This window comes from Octopus bimaculoides, chromosome 2 (assembly GCF_046866305.1).
Source record: "Octopus bimaculoides isolate indiv1 chromosome 2, ASM4686630v1, whole genome shotgun sequence".
In the NCBI taxonomy this organism is placed as follows: domain Eukaryota; kingdom Metazoa; phylum Mollusca; class Cephalopoda; order Octopoda; family Octopodidae; genus Octopus; species Octopus bimaculoides.
Genome location: NC_142929.1, coordinates 115,318,549 through 115,339,691, shown reverse-complemented (window position 1 = coordinate 115,339,691; position 21,143 = coordinate 115,318,549). Strand labels below are relative to the sequence as shown.

Genomic DNA, 21,143 nt, shown 5'->3' with positions numbered 1-21,143 from the left:
TTGTCTCTAAATTTTTTTTATTACATTAACTTACTTTTATTCTCTTAATTCTGTTTGTTAAAACATTAATTAATTTTTTGAAAACTTTGTCACAAATATATAATTTTAATTCATTTATATATTTTTAATGACATTTTCATAATTACAATTACCTTTTTCAAACTTAGCTACGTTTAAAATTATGAGTTGTAACAAACAGAACATATCATCTTTTCTGGGGAGATTCGAGTCTTAAAATCCGCATGAATACTATGGTTGTATACTGAACAATCTAATATCTCCCCCACGATCCAGTGAAGAATGATCTACGTTAGTCATGGGCAACTTGCGACCCATAGGACTTACTGAATGGCACGACTAACGGAAAATTGCCACGAACATTTTAGTAGTGCGCCCCTCCAGGTAAAGAGCCATATCTCTTGTGGCCCGCTTCTCGTAAAAGGTTGCCCATGCCTGCTCTACGTAGTCACACGATCTGCTGGGAATGCTTGAGATGACAGACTGATAAACTATTACAACAAATGATGATGTGGTCATAGCTGGAATGCTTTACATAGGCTTACTCGATGATAACTGGCTCAGGGCTAAACAACAGCAACAACAAATATTGCTGTCAATTCTAACTCGCAGTCCAGATAATAAAGCAGAGAACTGTGGGAGAACAGGAGACTTATGTACAAGGAATAATTTCTAGAGGTTTCACTCAAGAATATTATGATACAATCGAGCCGTTTCATTCGAGAATATGATACAAAATTGATTATCTCTCTCCGCACTTTTTCCTCCATTCCTATCTGTTACTCAAGTCTTTGATTCCATCGTTCCCCTGTTATTCAGACTGATATTATATTTAATACGTTCTTTATAAATGTTTCTAAACATTATTAAGTTTATTTTTCTTCTAATTCTTAAATATGGTGATGACTCTCTCTCAACAGTAGGTGACACAAACTAAAATGATTTTCTATCACAGACAGTTTCTTCCTTGATAATCTAGAATACCAAGCTGTCAAGAGACGAAACAATACAAGACGAAACACATGTCTCGTAATTAATACCAGGCTGCTCTTTCTACCGAAATTTTCAATATGTTCTCATTGTACATCTAATTTTTCATCTTAGTAACATCTCTTTGTCTCCATTTCCGTATTTGCAAAAACATTTGCTGTGAGATTTCTTTCCCCTCAGTCTGTTCAACATATTCTATTGGTAACAGAATAGTTGTAATTCTGAGAATATTTTATTATTTCGTTTTTCAGCTATAATTAGATGCTCAATCCCTTTGGCTGTCTTAGTTCATTTGCAGATATTTCCAACAATTTTATTTCTCCAGGCAGTCTACAGGTTTCGCAGACATTTATTTAATTTTTTAAATTTTTTGTTCACACTCTGTCATTGAAATGTTTCTTAACTTAATTATTACTTTGTATCCAATTATTTTCCCTCTTTTATTACAAGCTGTATTTAACAGTAACCTTTCATCTGACGGCTATATGGTGTTAGAACATTCTTAAAACTAAAGACAGTGTCTGCAGGTTATATTAATAACAATGGAATCAATTATACTATAAATAGTCTTTTTTTGCTTATTTTTTAATTTTTGGAAAGTATCACAGATATGAGATTGAATAAAGAATTGGGGGAAATGAAGCAACAAGTCCAACAGGCTTATGTTGGAAAGAGACGAATGTTTCAATGAAATGAAATAGATATGTTCAAATAATGAGCGCCTCGACAAAGTGCAATATCTTGTAAATTAGAATTCCTTATTAGTACACCAAAGTAATAAAGTTAAATATTAAATGTTAGTATTTCCCTCTTCAGTCTTTTCCTAATCAAAGGTATCTATTGGTGAGGAATTAATTCTGTTGACATCATATGGAGAGAAGTCTATAGTTGTGGTGTTTATCATTATCTAAAAAGCATTAACCCTTAATGGCATTAAGTGATGTGAAGCAGTCCAAACAGACATAAGACACACATTACGATTTTGTTCTTGAAATTAGATAGTATTATAAGTAACAATTAAGGGCAATTTGAAAAGTAAATATCATAGTTGTAATGCTAAAAATCAAAGTTTCTAACACATTTCTGAGTGTTTAAAATAGATTATATTTTGGAAGATTTATGATTTCTTTTTTGTTTTTGTTTTTTCTTATGGAATTTCTGGGTATATTCATTCTAAAGCATTGCTATGATTGACTCTATTTCTCCCTTAGGACCCCAACAAACAGAAGAGTGCATGCACTATATAACATCATATTTACAAAATCAATTGCTTCTCTGGGTTCAAAGTAAGCAGCAAATATTATCGATGAAAGACAATAAAACTTTATATAACTTTATTATGAAGACAATTTTACTTCAAAATGTCCTGCAGAGTCAATATAATATTCTATAGTTTTCTGCACTTTTGTGACCATCAGTTTTAGAGTGACACACTTACGTTGAAGTTTCTATCAATATATCTAACATACACAATGTAGTTTATTATAGAACAGGTTTAACGTTACTGCATATCTGACATAACTGAACTCTGCATGACCAAGTGATCTTGGTTTATACTAAAACAATCTGAATATGTTTTTGGAAAGTGTCTGTATACAATTTAACATATTTGGCTGCCATTTCTAACCGGTCGAACTATTGAATATGGGCTTCCATTATTTTTCTTCTAGTCTGGTGACATGTTGTGGGTTACTTATATGTTATGTCAATGTATAAACAGAATTATATAATCTTTAAATAAATTGAAGTACTCAAACACTTGTATCGTTAATAGAGAAGCATTTATGACAATGGTTATCATAGAATTCACTAGTCTCTTGAGTAGTTAGAAATGCTAATCTCGCTGTTTATATAGAAATTTATGAGACCGTTGGTTCATGAACTTGAGGGAGTCTATTCAAAGAAAAAACAACAATGTTCATGATTCTTTTCAGGGCCTCCCTGACTTTTGGCAAGTAGGGAGATCTAATCCTAAATTTTCCCACGAAATGAATGTTGAAAACGTTCGAGTGCTTGATAGGATTGAATTTTCGCTTATAGATTATATATATTTTTTTGTTTATAATAAGCATAACATAGATGTAACTAAATTAGAGCCAATGCGAAGAACTCTTATGTGCTTGTTTTATCTGGTAGAAATAGCAACCAAATACCCCACCAAATCATGCCATAATGTCTTAAATAACGTAGATATTATTGGAAGGTTTCAACGTAGTCTGTAATAAACACAAAGACGAGATGGCCTTGGGCTAGTGTCAAACCAGGCTGCGATTTAAGTCTGACATCCTGTCAGAAGGACATTTCTTGTTCTTGTGTAACACAGTTTCGATCAAAAAGGCTTTGATCTACCCGAGGTTAAAGTGGAAGACACCGAAGGTATCGCATAAAGAAATTGAATCCGAAACCACTAATGGCAAAGTGAATTTCTAGTATCCATACCTATATTACATTTATCCATTAACAGTCTGTCAGTTTTCGTTAGATATACGTCCTACTGTATATCTGATGAAAAAATTTTAATTATAATATTAAAACGCCTTTTTAGGCGTTTTTCTTACATTATCTGTAAGAAAATTGTATACATCATAGTATACATCTTGGAATAAATCTCTGTGACGTAGAAATATATTATCGCCAGAAAATAGGTAAATATGTTTGAGAAGTAGGAAAAGAATCATTCAATATTAACGTGGAAATGGGGTGACTCTTTCTTCTGCTTTTGAATAGATGTCAGTAGATTGGTAGCTTCAGCTATGATTTGTAACAACCGTAATTAACACACTATTTAAATGATAGAAGAAATGAAATTTTGCAGGTTTATCATTCCTTACTAGACGCATCATCTTTCGCAGGGCAGGTGTAAAATTTGCTGAATCAATTTCAGTGCATTACTGATATTTATTTTCTCGAAACTGGTGGCTCAGGGCATAGAGAGATGTGAAATAAATATTTAAAGAAACATACGTAATACAATTCTAAGTTTAATGCCGTCATGAGTTACTACATCAAATCTTACTGTTATTTGTGGAAAGAGGATTATTTTTCTCTATAAAACAAACAAGCACAAACGAGAAAGAATTGTTTGGAGTTTATTATAAACATGAAATTTCAGTAATTATTTTTAAGAATTTGAATTATTTGTTAACAGCTAGCAAAATAGACAATAGGATTACTTTCTCTTCGGAATTTTCCTACGTTAATAATAACTATTCAGTATAGGCATTATAACAGTTAATGATGCAAGCATTAAATAAATCTTTAAAAATAAATCTTAGTGAGATGGCACGAGTAGGTGTGTAGATTAAATGACAAGAAACTGTTTGCAAAAAGCATCTTTCTGTTGAGTCATACGAATAAGAAAATTCAAAGCAGTAATTTCTATAGCAAAGCGAAATACATTTTCGCTTTAGTTTTGCATAATACCTGGGAAATATTTATAGCATACCGAAAAAGTCATAATCTTTAGCATCCCTTCAAACACAACAAATGATTTCAAATCTTCTGTCTAGTCTCCAAATATCTTGGAATTCTTTTTCAATTTCAAGCAGACATCTTAGGCCGATCCCAGTAAAACAGAAGTGATTGAACAACACGAGGCAACTCAGTGACATAATAATAGCAGAATTATATAAGTACTGTACATGCATGCATACGAACATGCATACATCTGCGTATACATACATACTTACATACATATATATGTGCATGAGTGCACGCTCACTGACTAAGTGAAATTGCATGTATGTTCACGTAGTGTGTGTGTGTGTGTGTGTTTGTGTTTGTGTTTGTTTCTGTTTGCCTACCTGTCTCTTTCAGTCTCTCTCGATATATGGATTCTTAGACTATTTATATAGCTTGAGAAAACAAACCGATCAAGTAAAAATACAGACAGTATATTGAAGAGAGGGAGGGAATCAAAATTATGTTGTTTTTTTTTCTTTTTAAAAGATAAATATTCAAAAACATCTTCAAAAACTCAGTAAATAAAAAGGAATTTCTCGTTCCTCAACTATGTGATTTCCTTTCGCTAAAGAACCCTTTATATATTGAAGCTGCTAATAAATATTTCTGAAAAATTACTTTTTATTCTGTTCATCAAACTCTTCCGATATCGTTTTGTGTTATACAAAGCTGGCTTTCCTATTTTCAGCAAGATACCAATTTAGATGTAAGCAATATTTTCTTCTTGTTGGCAATGGCCAAAATAGAACAATTTTCTTGTACTGTTCCTGTATCTCTTTCTAAGAACAAGACGAATGTAAGCTGTTAGAATGAAAGAAAGCGGTTTATAGATTTTCAGAGTTGTATTATTTTATAGTTACTTATTCACACAAATTTAACCAATGGTCTATTTTGAACTCACCACGGACCAGTTTATAGCTTATCACCCGCCTGTCTATTATCACATTCATGTTTAGCCTCAGGCCAGATTTGATCGAAGGCGTTGCTGTCGTGACCATACAGCTTTTTTAAAATGGTGTATGAGTTCAGGAATGTTTGGCTGCTATTTTTCGCAAGTATAACTACTACACAGTGTCACCCTTGTTGGTGTTGTTGTCAGTTTATTTTGTCTTTTTCCTATCTACAAGGATCCCAGGAACACATTGTTCAACTATCATATTCTTTTCAAGATGGTAGCGGGTAATTTGTAGGACTTTTGTCTGCTATTTCTAGCTGATCTAGCTACCACTTTGAGGCTTCTTCAACTATATCTATATCTATCTATCTATCTATCTATATATATATATATATATATATATATATATATAAAACAAAGGATTGTGTGTGTGTGTAGCATTTCTACAGTTTTCTACCGATTTTCACCAAACATTACACACGCATTACTTATGTGCCAAGGATGGTCATGCACTATAACATTTTCCCCAGAGCTCCCGCTTAAAACGAGAAACCGGGAAAAACAGTGTTTTACACGGGTTTTTCTCTAAAAACTTCTGCAGTTTTCAACCGATCCTCTCCCTTTTCTCTCTCTCTCTGTTTATTTTTCTCCTCTCTCTCTTTTTCTCATTCTCTGATTCTCTTGCTTACACATATTCTCTCTTACCCTCTGTAATAGTTCCTCTCTCTCTCTCCTTAACTCCGTCACACACTTACTAACTTCTTATTTCTTTGCTGCCCACAAGGGGCTACACACAGTGGGGACAAACAAGGACAGACAAACGGATTAAGTCGATTATATCGACCCCAGTGCGTAACTGCTACTTATTTAATCGACCCCGAAAGGATGAAAGGCAAAGTCGACCTCGGTGGAATTTGAACTCAGAACGTAGCAGCAGACGAAATACCGCTAAGCATTTCGCCCGGTGTGCTAACGTTTCTGCCAGCTCGCCGCCTTAACACTTACTAACTTCTGTCTACAAATAGTCGTCCGTGTATTTTAATTAGTCATGCGTAAAAATCTCTGTTGTTACGGATTTTGCACGTTCTCCCTGAAAAATAATTTAGTTATTTTTAATTTTTGTTCACCCAGTGTGTTTAAATTCAGTTTTGCCACATCTGCCTAAAAATTGACTTCAGTGTATTTCAGTTTTGTCGTGCGTAAATATCTTTGTCGTTGCGATATTTGTATGTTCTCCCTACAACATTACTTTACTTATTTAAAATATTTTGCACTCCGTCTATTTAAATACACTATTTACATTTCTCCCTCTATCGAAAAACGCTGTGCATGCAGTCGTGCACGCGTACGTATGACCGCTATGGGCCACATACAGCCGATAAGCCTTTATTACTAACCAATGAGATTTCAACCACGTCACTGAGCGGTCATGCATTAGAAAAAGTTATCCTAAAGCGGCTCAAGTTTTTTTACTCAAGCAATTTTCTTCTGAAGCTTTATGCACTCAAACGGGGTTTCTAAGTTCTGTCTACAAATTGACTTCCTTGTCTATATATATAAATTTTTTTGTCTGTTCCTTATGCATTCTCAAACGGTTCTATCAGATCAAATCAAATTTTACAAGGTAATACTATCAGACCCCCTGAATGTCAGCATGTGATTTTTTCAATTGGATTAAAACAATATAACATTGGCACTGGTTCGGTATTACGTGTCAGTAGTGAAAGAATAAGATCTGTATTGTAATGTCATATAATATTGTTTCACTTTTATTCTTTCACTGTTCATTCTAAGCGTATAATATTGTTACGCTTTTATTCTTTCACTTCTAATTCTACTGTGATAAATAAATGAATAATTTATATCCTAATGTGAACAACATTACGCATTGGTAACTTTCCGTCTTTACCGCTATGACAGCGGAATGGTGTGTCAGTGTATGTGTGTTGCCTGATATAACGAACGGTTGGAGGTGAAATTCTTGACAAAAAACAGTTAAATGACAGGTCCAAGGTATATAAAAGTACATATTTACCGTTCAATTACCAGTTCATAATTATCGCAGCAGTTGCAAAGTTGCAAGGTATTGGCAATTACATATTTACCCTTAAATTAATGGAGTCTCAATAGAGAAGGGAAATGAGACGTTCCCAAAATCAGCAATGGCATGCTGCAGTACGTCAAATGGAGTCTCTAGACAGAAGCAACATGAGACTTTCCCAAGATCAGCAAAGGCATGCCGCAGCACATCAAATGGAGTCTCAAGACAGAAGCGAGATGAAACTTTTTCAATATCAGCAAAGGCATGCACATACCCACCACCAATTTGTCATGACAAGTTAGGGCCTGGAATACTCCAAACGGACGTATGACATGTCGCTTAGTCGAATTCGCCCATTATTTACTCCACAAATGTCTTGTCGTCAGTGCTACACTTTCTCGCATCACCTGTTTCAACATGACTGCAATATATATGCAAACTATGCCATTTTAATCCCCGAGCAACGCCGGGTATCTCTGCTAGTTCCGACTAAATTTCTTCACTCTTCCTTAGTTCTAATATCAAAGAAGTTGTTTCCATTTCTCCTATAATTTATCAAATCTCTAACAAAATCCGTCATATATGAAAACAATGAATGAATGCTGTAATTTAACCCCAGGTCAATAATGATCGAGCAAGCATAATCAAAGGCGTTCCAGCCACGACAACTTCATGTTCAGAAGATGTATGTAAGACTAAATTGTTAAAAGGCTTCTTACCTTTGTTTATAATTAGTATGATGTGATTTAAAGTGGATTTAACTACTACTTTTAACCGGCCATCTTTCAACGTTGAGTCTCCCCCGATCCCGATCTTGCATCAGCAGAAGTTCCAAAATGGATACTTACACAGATACGCACGCACACACAAACACACGCGCGTGCGCGAATAAGAATTTATAAACTTCGAGAGAACGTGAAATAATAGTTTTTTTTGGAGCAGCGGATCTCGAAGTAAAAAGCTGTAAATAGTAGCGTGTAAGTATAGAGTTTAAAAATATCCATGGATAGAAAAAGCTGAAAGCTGCCTGCGGCTATTTTTAATCTTCCCTGGATTAAATATGCTTGTACTAACTTAACTATTTTTTTTTTCATATGGATGGCGTCTATGAGTTGATTTTATTCTGTACAGAAATGTAGTTTTTACACAAATTAATGTACAGTAATTGTATGTTTATTTAGTGATTTTTCTCATTCCTAATTCATTTCACTAAGTACGCTGAGGGCTGTACTTTTTTCGATGAGGTCGTAAGAAGACAGAAACTTGCCTTCCAGAGTTGTCTTCTTTGCTTGTGAAAAAAAAAAAAGAAGGAATATTATTTTCTTTTCCACACATTTCTTTCTCTATTCAAATAGTATAATTATGGTATTTTGGCATAATTGACTTGTACTTGCTCCACTGTTTTGTTGTTTTTGAGTTGTTTAGGTTCGGCCTGGGAGGCGCAATGGCCCAGTGGTTAGGGCAGCGGACTCGCGGTCATAGGATCGCGGTTTCGATTCCCAGACCGGGCGTTGTGAGTGTTTATTGAGAGAAAACACCTAAAGCTCCACGAGGCTCCGGCAGGGGATAGAGGCGAACCCTGCTGTACTCTTTCACCACAACTTTCTCTCACTCTTACTTCCTCTTTCTGTTGTACCTGGAATTCAAAGGGCCAGCCTTGTCACACTCTATGTCACGCTGAATATCCCCGAGTACTACGTTAAGGGTACACGTGCCTGTAGAGTGCTCAGCCACTTGCACGTTAATTTCACGAGCAGGCTGTTCCGTTGATCGGATCAACTGGAACCCTCGTCGTCGTAAGCGACGGAGTGCCAACTAGGTTCGGCCTCCTCAAAGCAGGGTCGCTGCCATTTTCGTGAGGCTGGTGTCACGTAAAGATACGGAGCGTCTTGAATGCAACGAAGGAATTTTTTCATTACATATTCCAGCTTTGTAAACATTGTTTGTTGGTTATTGCAATTTTCCCTGCAAAAGCTAAAACACTGCAATTGTGCATTTAAAAGGAAATCCACAAATTTAGAATTTAATAATAGCTGTGCCGAACATTTCCGTCATATAAAAAAATAATGACAGCGCTTACTATTTAAATTTCACGTGATTGTGGAATAGCCACTGTGATTCTCTCTCTCAAATAACGGAAGTGTATCATTTTTATATTACCATATTTACCTTCATACTATCCGATTTCTAAAGCAAGTTGTTTAATTTGCAATTTAATTTTGCATCATGGACTCATTTTGGATGGATGAAATTGTAGTTAAATATAATACATGAAATCACTGAACGGGACTTCTTTCGACACAAAAAAAAATTATAAGGTATGACGTGAAGTTTTATTATGCAAAATTTAGTGAAAGGAAGACTCGTCAGTATTAATAACTCATTATCGTATTTTTTTCTTTTTTCGTGATAGGAGTGAATAAACACGTATTCTTAATTAAATTAGATAAAAATATATTTAAATTAGATTAAAATACATTATTCCGAAAGTGATAATTTCCATTAAAAACTGTTAGTATTAAGATATATTGATTTGAATCAAACTTGGAACAAAATTATTCTAAATTGAACAGTTTTACATTAAAATAAACTGATGTATAATACTTTACTGATTTTGAGCTACAATAATTGGGATTGAAATTACATTCCTGCATTAAACACGTGTAAATACGGAACTATGAAATAAACATAAACATTCATGAAAGTTTGTCTTAAATTTAATCCGCAGCCAAAAGCTTTTATATATTTATAAAAGTGCTAGTTTTGAAAAACCATGAAACTGTAGCTCTTTTATCGATCCCATGAAGCTAAAAGTAATATCTTCGATATGAAATTATATGAAATCAGTTAACACTCCAGTCGACCAGGCCGTCAGATATTGGATATGATCATTGCAAGCGCTGCCAAATTTTTATTTGTGTGAATAAAACAAAAGGTAAGAGTGCACCTCAAATATACCGTATAAAAAAAAAATCATGAAATATTTATCACATTTCCTCGTGGATTACTCGACTGCTTATCTTATATCTTATCAGTCACTGTTGACGCATTTTACCAGACAATATGAAGCCATTGTTAACATCGCGAGGGAATTATGACCAAGAACGGGAAAAAGGAATGAAGCAGCCGCCGTCTGGTTTGTTCTTTGAGTCGATATCTCCCTTTGTATTACAAAAGCATAACCTTCTAAATGTGACGTGATGTAACATTCAAGAGTACGTATGTGTTATGTTTTCATGCATGTATGCATATAAGCACATGTTTTCCTTCGTTTATATTACATATATTAACTTCTACTGGACAACAAATTTCTGTTAGTGTACACCTTTTCTTTTCTTTTAATGTCTCTTGCAAATTGCTCATATGTATTATACAAAGGTTTTGACCGGAACGTTTCTTCAGTAATTTATTGATATCAAAGGTGTGTGTGCTCTCTACGTCATTGTAACCTTTTTTATGTTGAACTTCGAAACTATTCTCCCGCTGTGTGGTGTTTCGATCATTAGATCATAACTCAAAGGTTGATATTATCATGTTGACAGTTTCAGACAGCTGCTTATGATGTGAGTCACATTTTCCATATTAATTTCGTAGAGACTATATCGATTGTCAAATCTAGGTGTTTTCTTATTTCCTATTCCTTGATGTCTCATATTTATGTTTTGCTTCGAGAGAAAGATACATATATATGTACATGAATGTGTGTACATTTATATATGTGTATGTATTTTCTTATTTAGTATGCATGCATTCTTAGACAATATATGACACGATATAAAAATGTAAATTTTATGTTTGTATGGGAAATTCATACAATTAACTAATTGAAATATTTCTCTGGTAAGATCAGAACTCTAAAAAGTATATAATTGTTATGGACCGACGCTATATTCCCTTAGTATTAATTTACTTCATTATTTATTGTTCTTTTACCAAATCACAACGTTTCATAAGGATAGTATTTATCTCCATGGAAACCACACATCTGGCAAAGCAGCATGCCAAAGACAGGGCTTCTATTAAATATTTCAGCTCTAGTAAGATGCTGACTGTCTACAAAGATCAAGTTAAAAAACCCATTAATGTATTACATATCTAGGATGGTGCTTACACTACATGCACAATCATGCTCAACCGCATGCAGAAAGAAAGTCCATCTGTCTGATTGGCAAATAGTCACTCTAACACCTGCTGCAACACACTATAACTTCTCAACAAACGCAGTGCTGCTTCTTTAGGTCATTTCTTCTTCTTCTTCTTCTTCTTCTTCTTCTTCTTCTTCTTCTTCTTCTTCTTCTTCTTCTTCTTCTTCTTCTTCTTCTGCTTCTGCCATTGTTCTTACATATCCAAGACATTGTAGTCCCGTGTTCTTTTTTTTTTTTTGCATCACTCCTACTATATCCATATCCGCCGCACATCTTGAACTAAACATAAAGCTCAGTAACCACTGAACCGCCGCCTACTAAGTTTTCCTACATGGAACAATATGTAAAGTTTGAGCTAAGCATCAACTACATCACTCTTTCCCCCAACCTAAGAGCTTTGTATAGGCCATGGTCGCAGACCCTCTTTCTCCACCGAAATTATTTAAAATCTTCTGCTATTTTCTCGTATGTTTATATTTAAGGTGGGGGGTTTATTTCAAAGTGTTGTACTTATTTTGTGTCGTTCTTTTTAATAAGATTCTTAATAATCTGGAGTAAGATTTTAATCAAATTCTCTTCAAGAATTCTTAATTATGATTTTATCCAACATATTCCCTTCTCAGATTCACACACTTATTGCAGGGGTCCTTTAGTTTTTCTAAGCGTTCTAAAAGAAACAATATCTTTAACATTGAGCGATGAGACATAGAACTTCTGTATTGCTTTGCCCATCGGAAAAGAAACGAGAATTCTAGTTACCAATTCTGGTTACCACCCTATAGTTCGGTGCATTAAGTAGCTATTAAGTAGCTAAATGTCTAATCAACAGACACAATACAACGCCAGTGACACTGGTACGAATCATGAATATTCAACTAATAGCTTGGCACATTATGAACTCACCCATGCTTGCGTTTCTTTTCCTTTTCTGATTTTTTTAATGCTATAAAATATTATCTAATTAGTTTTACACTTAATTATGTTTCCGCTTAATTATCTTTATATTTAATTTTACAATATTTATAACTTGGTTTTCCTCCCTCATCCGAAAATAAAAAGCTTTGAAAAAAGGAAAGTAAATTATTGTAATTTACTGTTATCAGTATCCCGTTGTGTAACAGCATCAAAGTGGCCGTTTCAGACATGTAAACTAATACAATATTTATTGAATACACGATGACGGAAACGGGATCAAAACGAGTTTCTTTAATCAGTTGCAGAATAACTTCTAATTTTTCGATTTCGAAATTTTAAAAATCTATTTGATAATTAAGCATATTTCCAACAACAAAAGATTCCTGCTTTTGATTTCAAAATCTACACTTCCTTCCAGGAACCACTTATTAATCTGAATTCTCGGAAATATTAATTATTATATTAGATATAGCTGAAAGGATCCTAATTATTCGAGTATGTTCAGATCTAAAACAACTACCAATGTTGCCGCTGCTACTGTTGGTGATGATGATAATAATGATGCTTTTTGCATAGGATGGTGGTGGTGATGATGATGATAATGGTGGTGGCGGTTGCGGTTGAGGATGAGATGGTTGTATGGATGATGATGGTAGTTATGGTGGCAATGATGATGCGGGTAATGGTTGTGGACGAAGCAGTGGTATTAGTGATGATGCAGAGGTTCTAGTTGTGGTGATACTGATAACAAAAATGGTAACGCGGCATAAATGCAGTTTTCTTGGTGTTAGATTGCTTCGAGTTCACGGTCTGTTTAACAATATGATTGGGTGCTGAAAAGTTCCTGGCTTTAAGCGTTTCGTAAAAGGCTTGGTTGGAGGTCCAGCCTGCCGAGTTCTTTTAGAAAGCTTAGAAAAACTAAAGGACCCCGGCAATAAGTGTGTGAATCTGAGAGGGGATATGTTGGATAAAATCATAATTAATTGATCCTCCGGTATTTTTTTTTTAACCCAAAGCCAGGAATTTTTCAGCACCCCCTAATACGTTGCAACCATAATTGAGAACAGTAATCTATACGGTTCGAAACAAAAGTTTATCATAGGATCAACACAGTTTAATTTTCTCTCTTCTTGGATCATGTGAAAATTCATCTCGCCAATCATCGTCTGAATATTTTTGTTATCTTGGTAATATGCACATCAAACAATGTATCCAAACACATTTCGATCCTCAGCTCACGCACTGCCTAGGAATCTGGAGTAGCAGTCTCTCCTGATCCAGATAGCAATGAGCTGAAAATCTTTCCGAGTTATACATGTGTGTATGGGAGGGTACGTAGTCATGCATATACATATATGTTTACTACGATCGACTTAGATGCGACGCATGTGTAGAAAATATTTTCTTACCTAGATCTCAGCCAATAGATGCTAACTGGTTTAAGCTGATTAAACTTCAGAAACAAATATCACCATCAAAACTATCGGCTATGAACTCTAAAATAATGATAACATATACGATGACTTTCTTTTCAGTGGACGCAGTTATGTGTAACATGTTTGTGTATACATTTAAGGATGTAGTGCCATGCTGTTTCTGATACCAAAATGTATTGTATGAATGTGGCGTCTTCAAATGTTTTACAATAACACAGCCAGATGTATACCATATGATTGTTTAACCAACTATTTCTTATTTTGACTGATTGTACATTTCGAAAATGATTTCAAAAGTATTTCTTATTTTTGAGGCATGATAGAACTCTCTTTCCACTCATATTCGATTGGCTCTTTTTACAGGCTCACAATATTCACTCTTCCATTTTTATTGAGATTCTCATTCTTATTTCTCTCTACCTATTCCTACACTCGGCATACAGACCTCCTATATATGCAACCTAAACGCACTAATCAAGTTGATTCTATGAAGTCATTCGACCTGTTAGCATTCAAATATCCATAAAATCATGCCTTACCAGAAAGGGAATTATGTATCGGATAATGTCAAAGACAACGCAAAGTTGGAATGGTTACGAATGGAATGTGTTTTGACCATATGTCTGCTCAGTCACACATTACCTAGGGCTAAACAATAAGAATAACAACATACAACTTGCTTTTCTTAAGCAAAAAGAGCCAAAACAGCCCTCTTCTTTCACTGGGTATTCACAGATTGAAAAAATAACAGTTAGAAGTTCAATAAAAAGGCTTTTTCCAGTTTCCGTCTATCAAATCCACTCAGAAGGCTTTGGTCAGCCTGAGGCTATAGTAGAAGACACTTTCCCAAGGTGGCATACACACACACACACACACACACACACATATATATATATATATATATATATATATATATATATATATATATATATATATATATATATATATTCATATTGAGTGTGTTTAATTCAGATTTCATTAACTGTTTAACTATTTTTGTTATTTGTACACGTTGCACAGAATCACGTGTTTCAATCAAAAGGCTATCAAGAGAATAAATTGGAAAGTGGAAGGGAAGTTGTGCCACTTCCTTGATTCGTTGTTTGCATCAGAATCAATAAAATTCCATATTTCTCAAGAGATAACAATTTTAATAAAATTTAAACCCTGAAAATTTATCAATTTGTTTTATTTAGATATTTGCAATGGCAACTTATTCACAAGGGAATGTAATATAATATCAGAATTTCTGGATATTTTTCGCTGAAATATAGTTTCGTAACCTCAGAATAATATTTGTCCGAAATTGATTTTAAATTGCTGAAAGATATTTCAGCAAATTACTTCCTGTCAATGACTTATCACTGAACTGTTCTCCCTCGTTAGGACCTGGGAACTAATAAGTTGTTAAGCTTATTAGTTCCAAGAAAATTAAATTTGATCCAATAGACCTTATTAGACTACGCATGCTATTTTATTCCTCAGGTGCTAAAGATATGACGAAGCTAGATTGCTCTTTTCCGAACTTCTGTCTAGATATTCATTAAATTCAATTGAAGAGACAGACACTTTGTTCTAGAAACAACGCTCATCTGGTAACTAATCTTAAAAAGCATTCCATTAGTGATCATCCCGTGTTATTGCCAGACATTCTGACAAGAACTGTATTTAAAAATGTATCTTTTCTTATTTATAAGACAAGGCTTGATTTGTTGATAATTTCTCTGTCTTTTTTTTTTCTGGCAGATCGACTCAAAGACGTAGAAGCTCCGACGTTGGCGCTGGTCAGTAACAGTTCACTTGGAGTTAAACGTTTAGAGAGTCAGTTTAACTTGGTCGAAGCTGTCTATATTTTAAACCAAAATATACTATTTCGTTTACTCCAATGTTATTGTTTGCGCTCATGCTATTGTTTGAACAATTCTGATCAAAGAGTTCCAACTGTGACGCTCCATCATAGTTTTCAGACATTGTGTATTTACAATTAAATGTTTCAATGTTTACTTTTAAGAGTGTAAAGTGTGGTTTGACGGAGAATATTACCATTAATATCATGTCGGCTCCTCGGCGATTCGAACCCAACTGCTTCTCTTTCTATGGCAACATTTTCCATAATGTATTGCAACCAGATTTTGTTAATTAGTAGTAAAGCAACCAATAATAAAATATGCTCTTTGCCGGATGATTGTGCTTAAATACCACGACATTAATACATTAACGTACATGGCATTATGTAAGCACAGCTGCACAAAATTAACAACTTCAATAACTTTGGATGAAACCATTATTATATTTATTGCTTAACAAAACTGCTGAAATTATTCTCGTAGAAACAATAAAGCTACATAATAAGGCCTTAGTAAAGTTGTAGAAGAATTCAATAACTTTACTTATCGTGAGGAGTGAATAATATGACGTTTCGGGCTCTTGGCCCTCGTCAGGAGTGAGGAAGACAGAAAGAAGGTGGTCTTGTATCTTAGGCTGTAAGACAGTAAAAAGAAATAAAGTTTATCCAGATTATTTTAGCGTTTAATTCCATTCTTCTACATACTGAGTTCAATTCTTACTATGATCGATTTTGCTTTTGATCCTTCCAGTTTCCAAAAAATAAATATCAATCTAAGGCGTCAGTTAAATCAACTTCATCCATTTCTGGAAAAATGTAGCGCTGTGCTAAAGCTGAACAGTAACATTTTATGGTACAAATGGTGTTGAGTGAAACGGTAAAGCATAGTTAATATTTATGTTGTTCTTGTCTAACGTAACAAGGGTAAGTCTAAGAAGTCTTTGAAGAAACACTGAGGCTATACAACACAGAAAATACTAGGAAAAATACTTAACAGCATTTCATCCGTCTTCTGAGTTGAATTTCTGCTGAAGACAACCTCGCCTTTCATCCTTTCGGGGTCAATAAATTATTCATAAAAAAAGAACGCAGCTGGAAATGTTAGAATTCTCCCAATCCTGTATTTATTAAGATTTTTATCCAAGGAGAATTTTTTTCTATAAATGCGTTGGAGTTTAGTTTCTTCGCTTTATTTGACATATTATATATATATTGACACCAAATATTGTCACCATTGAGAAAATGTTGATGTGCAAGTATTTAAATAATACGACTTTCAAAGAATACAAAATTGCAGCTAATATTATTGTAATGTAAAAAATGGTACAGTGCCTTAATGCCTCATACTTAACTGCTGTGTGGTATTTATGTTTTTGAGTTCAGATCCTACGTTAGATTGATAAATAGCAATTGTTAATACATTGGTATCAATTTAAAAGATTTCTGCAATCGCCAACCAAACCTACTCTGAGGACAGATTCATAGAAGAGTGAATTGTGCAAGTTTTTGATCAAACCCAATCGTGGCTTGGCTGGCCCGTCGTCACCATCTCAAAATTAATAAAAGAGAGCTACACATTCAACAGGGTTGAGTTAATCGACTTTACTCTTTCTATAATAGTGTGAACAAGGGATAAGTTGTTGTACAACAACAGAACCGGAAACTGATACTACAACATCAGCCCAGTGAGCGTAAACGACTAGGAAATGCGAGATAGTCAGGAACATTTCCCCTCTCTGTATTTGAGGATTTTTTGTCTAGAAAGAACCACAAGTACGATATTTCACTCAAAAACAGTCGAAACAATAGCTTAACACGTCTTCAGTAAAATTATGCCAAATAAGATTATCAATTATCAATAACATCTTGGATTGGCGTTGCCACGTGAATGGTAACTCATAGCACGTTCTGTTACCAGCAGTGGCACCTTTTTATTCCAATAAGATCTTGATCATATTTTGAAAGAACTCTTACGGTTCAGCTTCCTATTAGTCAGTTCCCAGGTGATAACATGGCTGGGATTACTCTGGATGTTGTAGTAGTATTTCACATTTATTATTTTTACCTCGATATAATACTGATATCTATTTAGCAACACATCGTAGGTGAAAGGCATAGCCAGCCTCAGAAGGATTTGAATTTAAATTGAAAAGAAAAAATGTCGCTAAATATCACCCAACATATAGTGTTGTACTCTAAAGTTACTTCCACTCAACACAAATATTAGCTGCAATTTCCTTTTTGTTGAAGACAATATTATCTTAATATTAGCACACCTACTTTTTCTTCAATTGATGCAGATTACAAATATTGTCACGAAATTCAAACATATCGCGAATAATATTTGAGAATTGTTAGAAATAACCCCACATGTAAGAGATTCATAAACTTCATAACTCATAAATTAAACTTACATCACAAGCTTATTTGCAGATGAACATCCTGTATTCTCTATCCTTTATTGGAAATGGATGTTAAACCTATATATATATATATATATATATATATATATATATGTATGTATGTGCACTTATAAATAAAGATTCACATACATATATACATATAATATATGCGTACGTGCGTATGCATATATATAAAAGACAAAAGATGAAAAAGTATGTATATATGCCATTATATCATTTATAACAAATGTTACACAAAGTAATCATAAAGATATTCGGCGAAGAAAAAAAAGATGCTCGATATGCTGTACAGCTGTTTCAAGAATTCAGTGATTTGTTGATTTAATAATGTATACCACACAAACAAGTTTGTGTACTGATGCTTGTGTATGATCAACTTGGAAGTGTTGTCATGCCGAAATTTTTCTTCGAAAGGAAGAGTGACAAAATGCAAACTTTTTGGCAGCAAGTTTACATTTAAGAGCATAGAAACATCAATGAAATAGACGTAACATTAGAAGGATAATAATAACTCTGTGGAAGTATTGTTGATGCATACGAAGATATCCGGCATCATCCATCCAAACTGATAACTGTGTTAAGAAAGAAAAATTTAAAGAAGGAGGGGAAAAAAACACGAATAAAAGAAAGGAATAAAAAGAAATAGCGTGGAAAGGGAAAAAACTGTACAAGGATAGATACAGAAGACCGGTGATTAGGGATGCAAAGGTGTGACTTGAAGATAGAAACAGCAGCACTGTTGCGTGGCACAAGAACAATCATTGAGGACAAACTAGATGAAGAGCAGAGTTAATAAAATTGAGAGCAACAAACGTAGAATATGTGGTGAAAGGGGTGAAAAGTGTGGCATATTGTTAAAGGATGCCCGAAATTGGCACAACGGGAATACAAAAGGTGACATGATAATGTAGCAAGAATGATCTATTAGAATCTTTGTAGAAATTATAGCCTAGAAAGATCAAAGATGTGGTAGGACCAAATCTCAGAACGAGTTACTGAGAATGAGGATTGCAAAATTCTGTGGGAAGCAATGATTCAGTGTGACCATCAGATTAAATATCGAAAATCTGACATTGTAGTGAACAGAAAAGTAAACAAATGCCTGATAATTGACATAGCATGTTTAAGTGACGATAGAATTGAAGGGAAAGAAAAACCAGTGAACAACTATAATGAATATAAGTGGAAAATACTTTAATTCATCATAGTTGTTGATGAATTGAAGGTTGTGTGCAGGCTACGTGCAATGAAGAAAGTGGACGTAATACCAATAGTGATTGATGCGCTTGGAAGTATCAGTAACCAACAACCAAAGTGGCTCAAGAAGATTGGAACAAACATAAAAATAGAACACCAACGAAAATCATCATTGCTTGTAACTGTAAGAGTTCTCTGTAGGACTCTTGAAGCATGATCAGTAAACAAGTGTCACCTTAGTCTGCTGGCTTTGAACAACTGGCACTTTCCATCATGCTCAGCAAAATAAAGCTGACAGTTTTCATGATGGAGAAGTTATGGGGGAAGTGACGACAACGAGTATAAATACTTAGGCATCCTGATAAAAGAGAAGGAAATAAAAGAGCTGTTATCGACGGAATGTAATCGGAGACTGAAATTGGTATTGAAAACAAAGTTAAGTGGTAGGAATTAGACACTGGCTGTCAACACAAGGGCCTTGCAACTCTAAGGTTCAGTGCTGGTGAGATAGAGTAGAGACGTAATAAACTTAAGGAGCTTGATAGAAAGATTAGGAAAATGATGGCACTACTAGGTATTCTGTACCCCTTCCCAGAAATGTCGCGAACAGGTTGTATCTATCACGACAGAGAGGAGGAAGAGGTCTCATTAGTTCTGAAATGTGTGTGAAGCCTGAGGAAAATAATCTGGCATGGTATGTAAAAAGTTTAAAGGAGATACTGATGGCAGAAGTAACAAAGATGAAATTTCTAAGCAATGATGAAACAAGACAAGATTACAAGAGAAGGCACGACAGCATTGCCAGATTAGTTCACTGGAAGCTCTGTCATAAGTATGATATGAGCAAAATTGAGAAAGAGTATGAGCACCGACTGGAAAGGGCTGCTGAAAACGAACAATATAAGACCTTTTGAGACATGACCATCCAGTGTGACCATCTTATCGTGGCTAGAAAACCTGACATTGTTGTATTGGAAAGGAAAAAAAAAAGCAACAAGCAATTATTGTGGATATTGCTTCATTGTGGGACCACAGGAGGGATGAAAAGGAAACTGAGAAATTTAAGAAATACTAGGATCTGAAGATTGTGGCTGGCGCACTGGGAGCAATTAGTAAAAGATTGGATGCCTGGTTTGAAAAGCTAGGAATTGCCGTCAAAATGGGACTTTTGCAGAAAACAGCCTTGTTAGAAACAGTAAGGATTCTAAGGTGGGTGTTAGAAGGCTGAAGGAGAAGAAATGACCCAAAGGACCTTTTGGCTATTGGATATGGCTTGCTCTTATGGTATAGTGTCGTATAACAACTGCCAGTGCAAAAGCTTAAAAGAGATAATAATTAAATAATAATAATAATAATAATAATAATAATAATCCTTTCTCCTATAGGCACAAGGCCTGAAATTTGGAGGAAGGGGAGTAGTCGATTACATCGATCTCAGTGTTTCACTGGTACCTAGTTCATCGACTCACAAAGGAAGAAAGGCAAAATCGACCTCAACGGAATTTGAACTTGGAACGTGAAGACGGACGAAATGCCGCTAAGCATTTTGTCCAGCATACTAACGATTCTGCCCGTTCACCACCTTCATATAATAATAATAATAATAATAATAATAATAATAATAATAATGATGATGATTCTTTCTATTATAGGCACAAAGCCTGAAATTTGGACGGAGGAGTTAAGTCGATTACATCTACCCCAGTACTCAACTGGTACTTAATTTATCGACCCCGAAAAGATGAAAGGCAAAGTCGACCTCGGCAGAATTTGAA

At 34.6% G+C, this 21,143-nt stretch overlaps 2 long non-coding RNA genes across 2 annotated transcripts in view; one reads left to right on the top strand and one right to left on the bottom strand.

Moving 5' to 3' along the window:
- LOC149137208 (uncharacterized) overlaps positions 1-4,784 on the bottom strand; it is a 6,625-nt gene extending 1,841 nt beyond the window's left edge. Inside the window, exon 1 of the long non-coding RNA XR_016237958.1 lies at positions 4,454-4,784. This is a non-coding gene — a long non-coding RNA (uncharacterized LOC149137208). The remainder of the gene's footprint in view (positions 1-4,453) is intronic.
- Positions 4,785-9,365: 4,581 nt separating this feature from the next.
- LOC149137207 (uncharacterized) lies at positions 9,366-17,326 on the top strand. The gene is made up of 3 exons (XR_016237957.1): positions 9,366-10,341; positions 10,442-10,621; positions 15,649-17,326. It is a non-coding gene; the product is annotated as an uncharacterized LOC149137207 (long non-coding RNA).
- Positions 17,327-21,143: the final 3,817 nt, after the last annotated feature.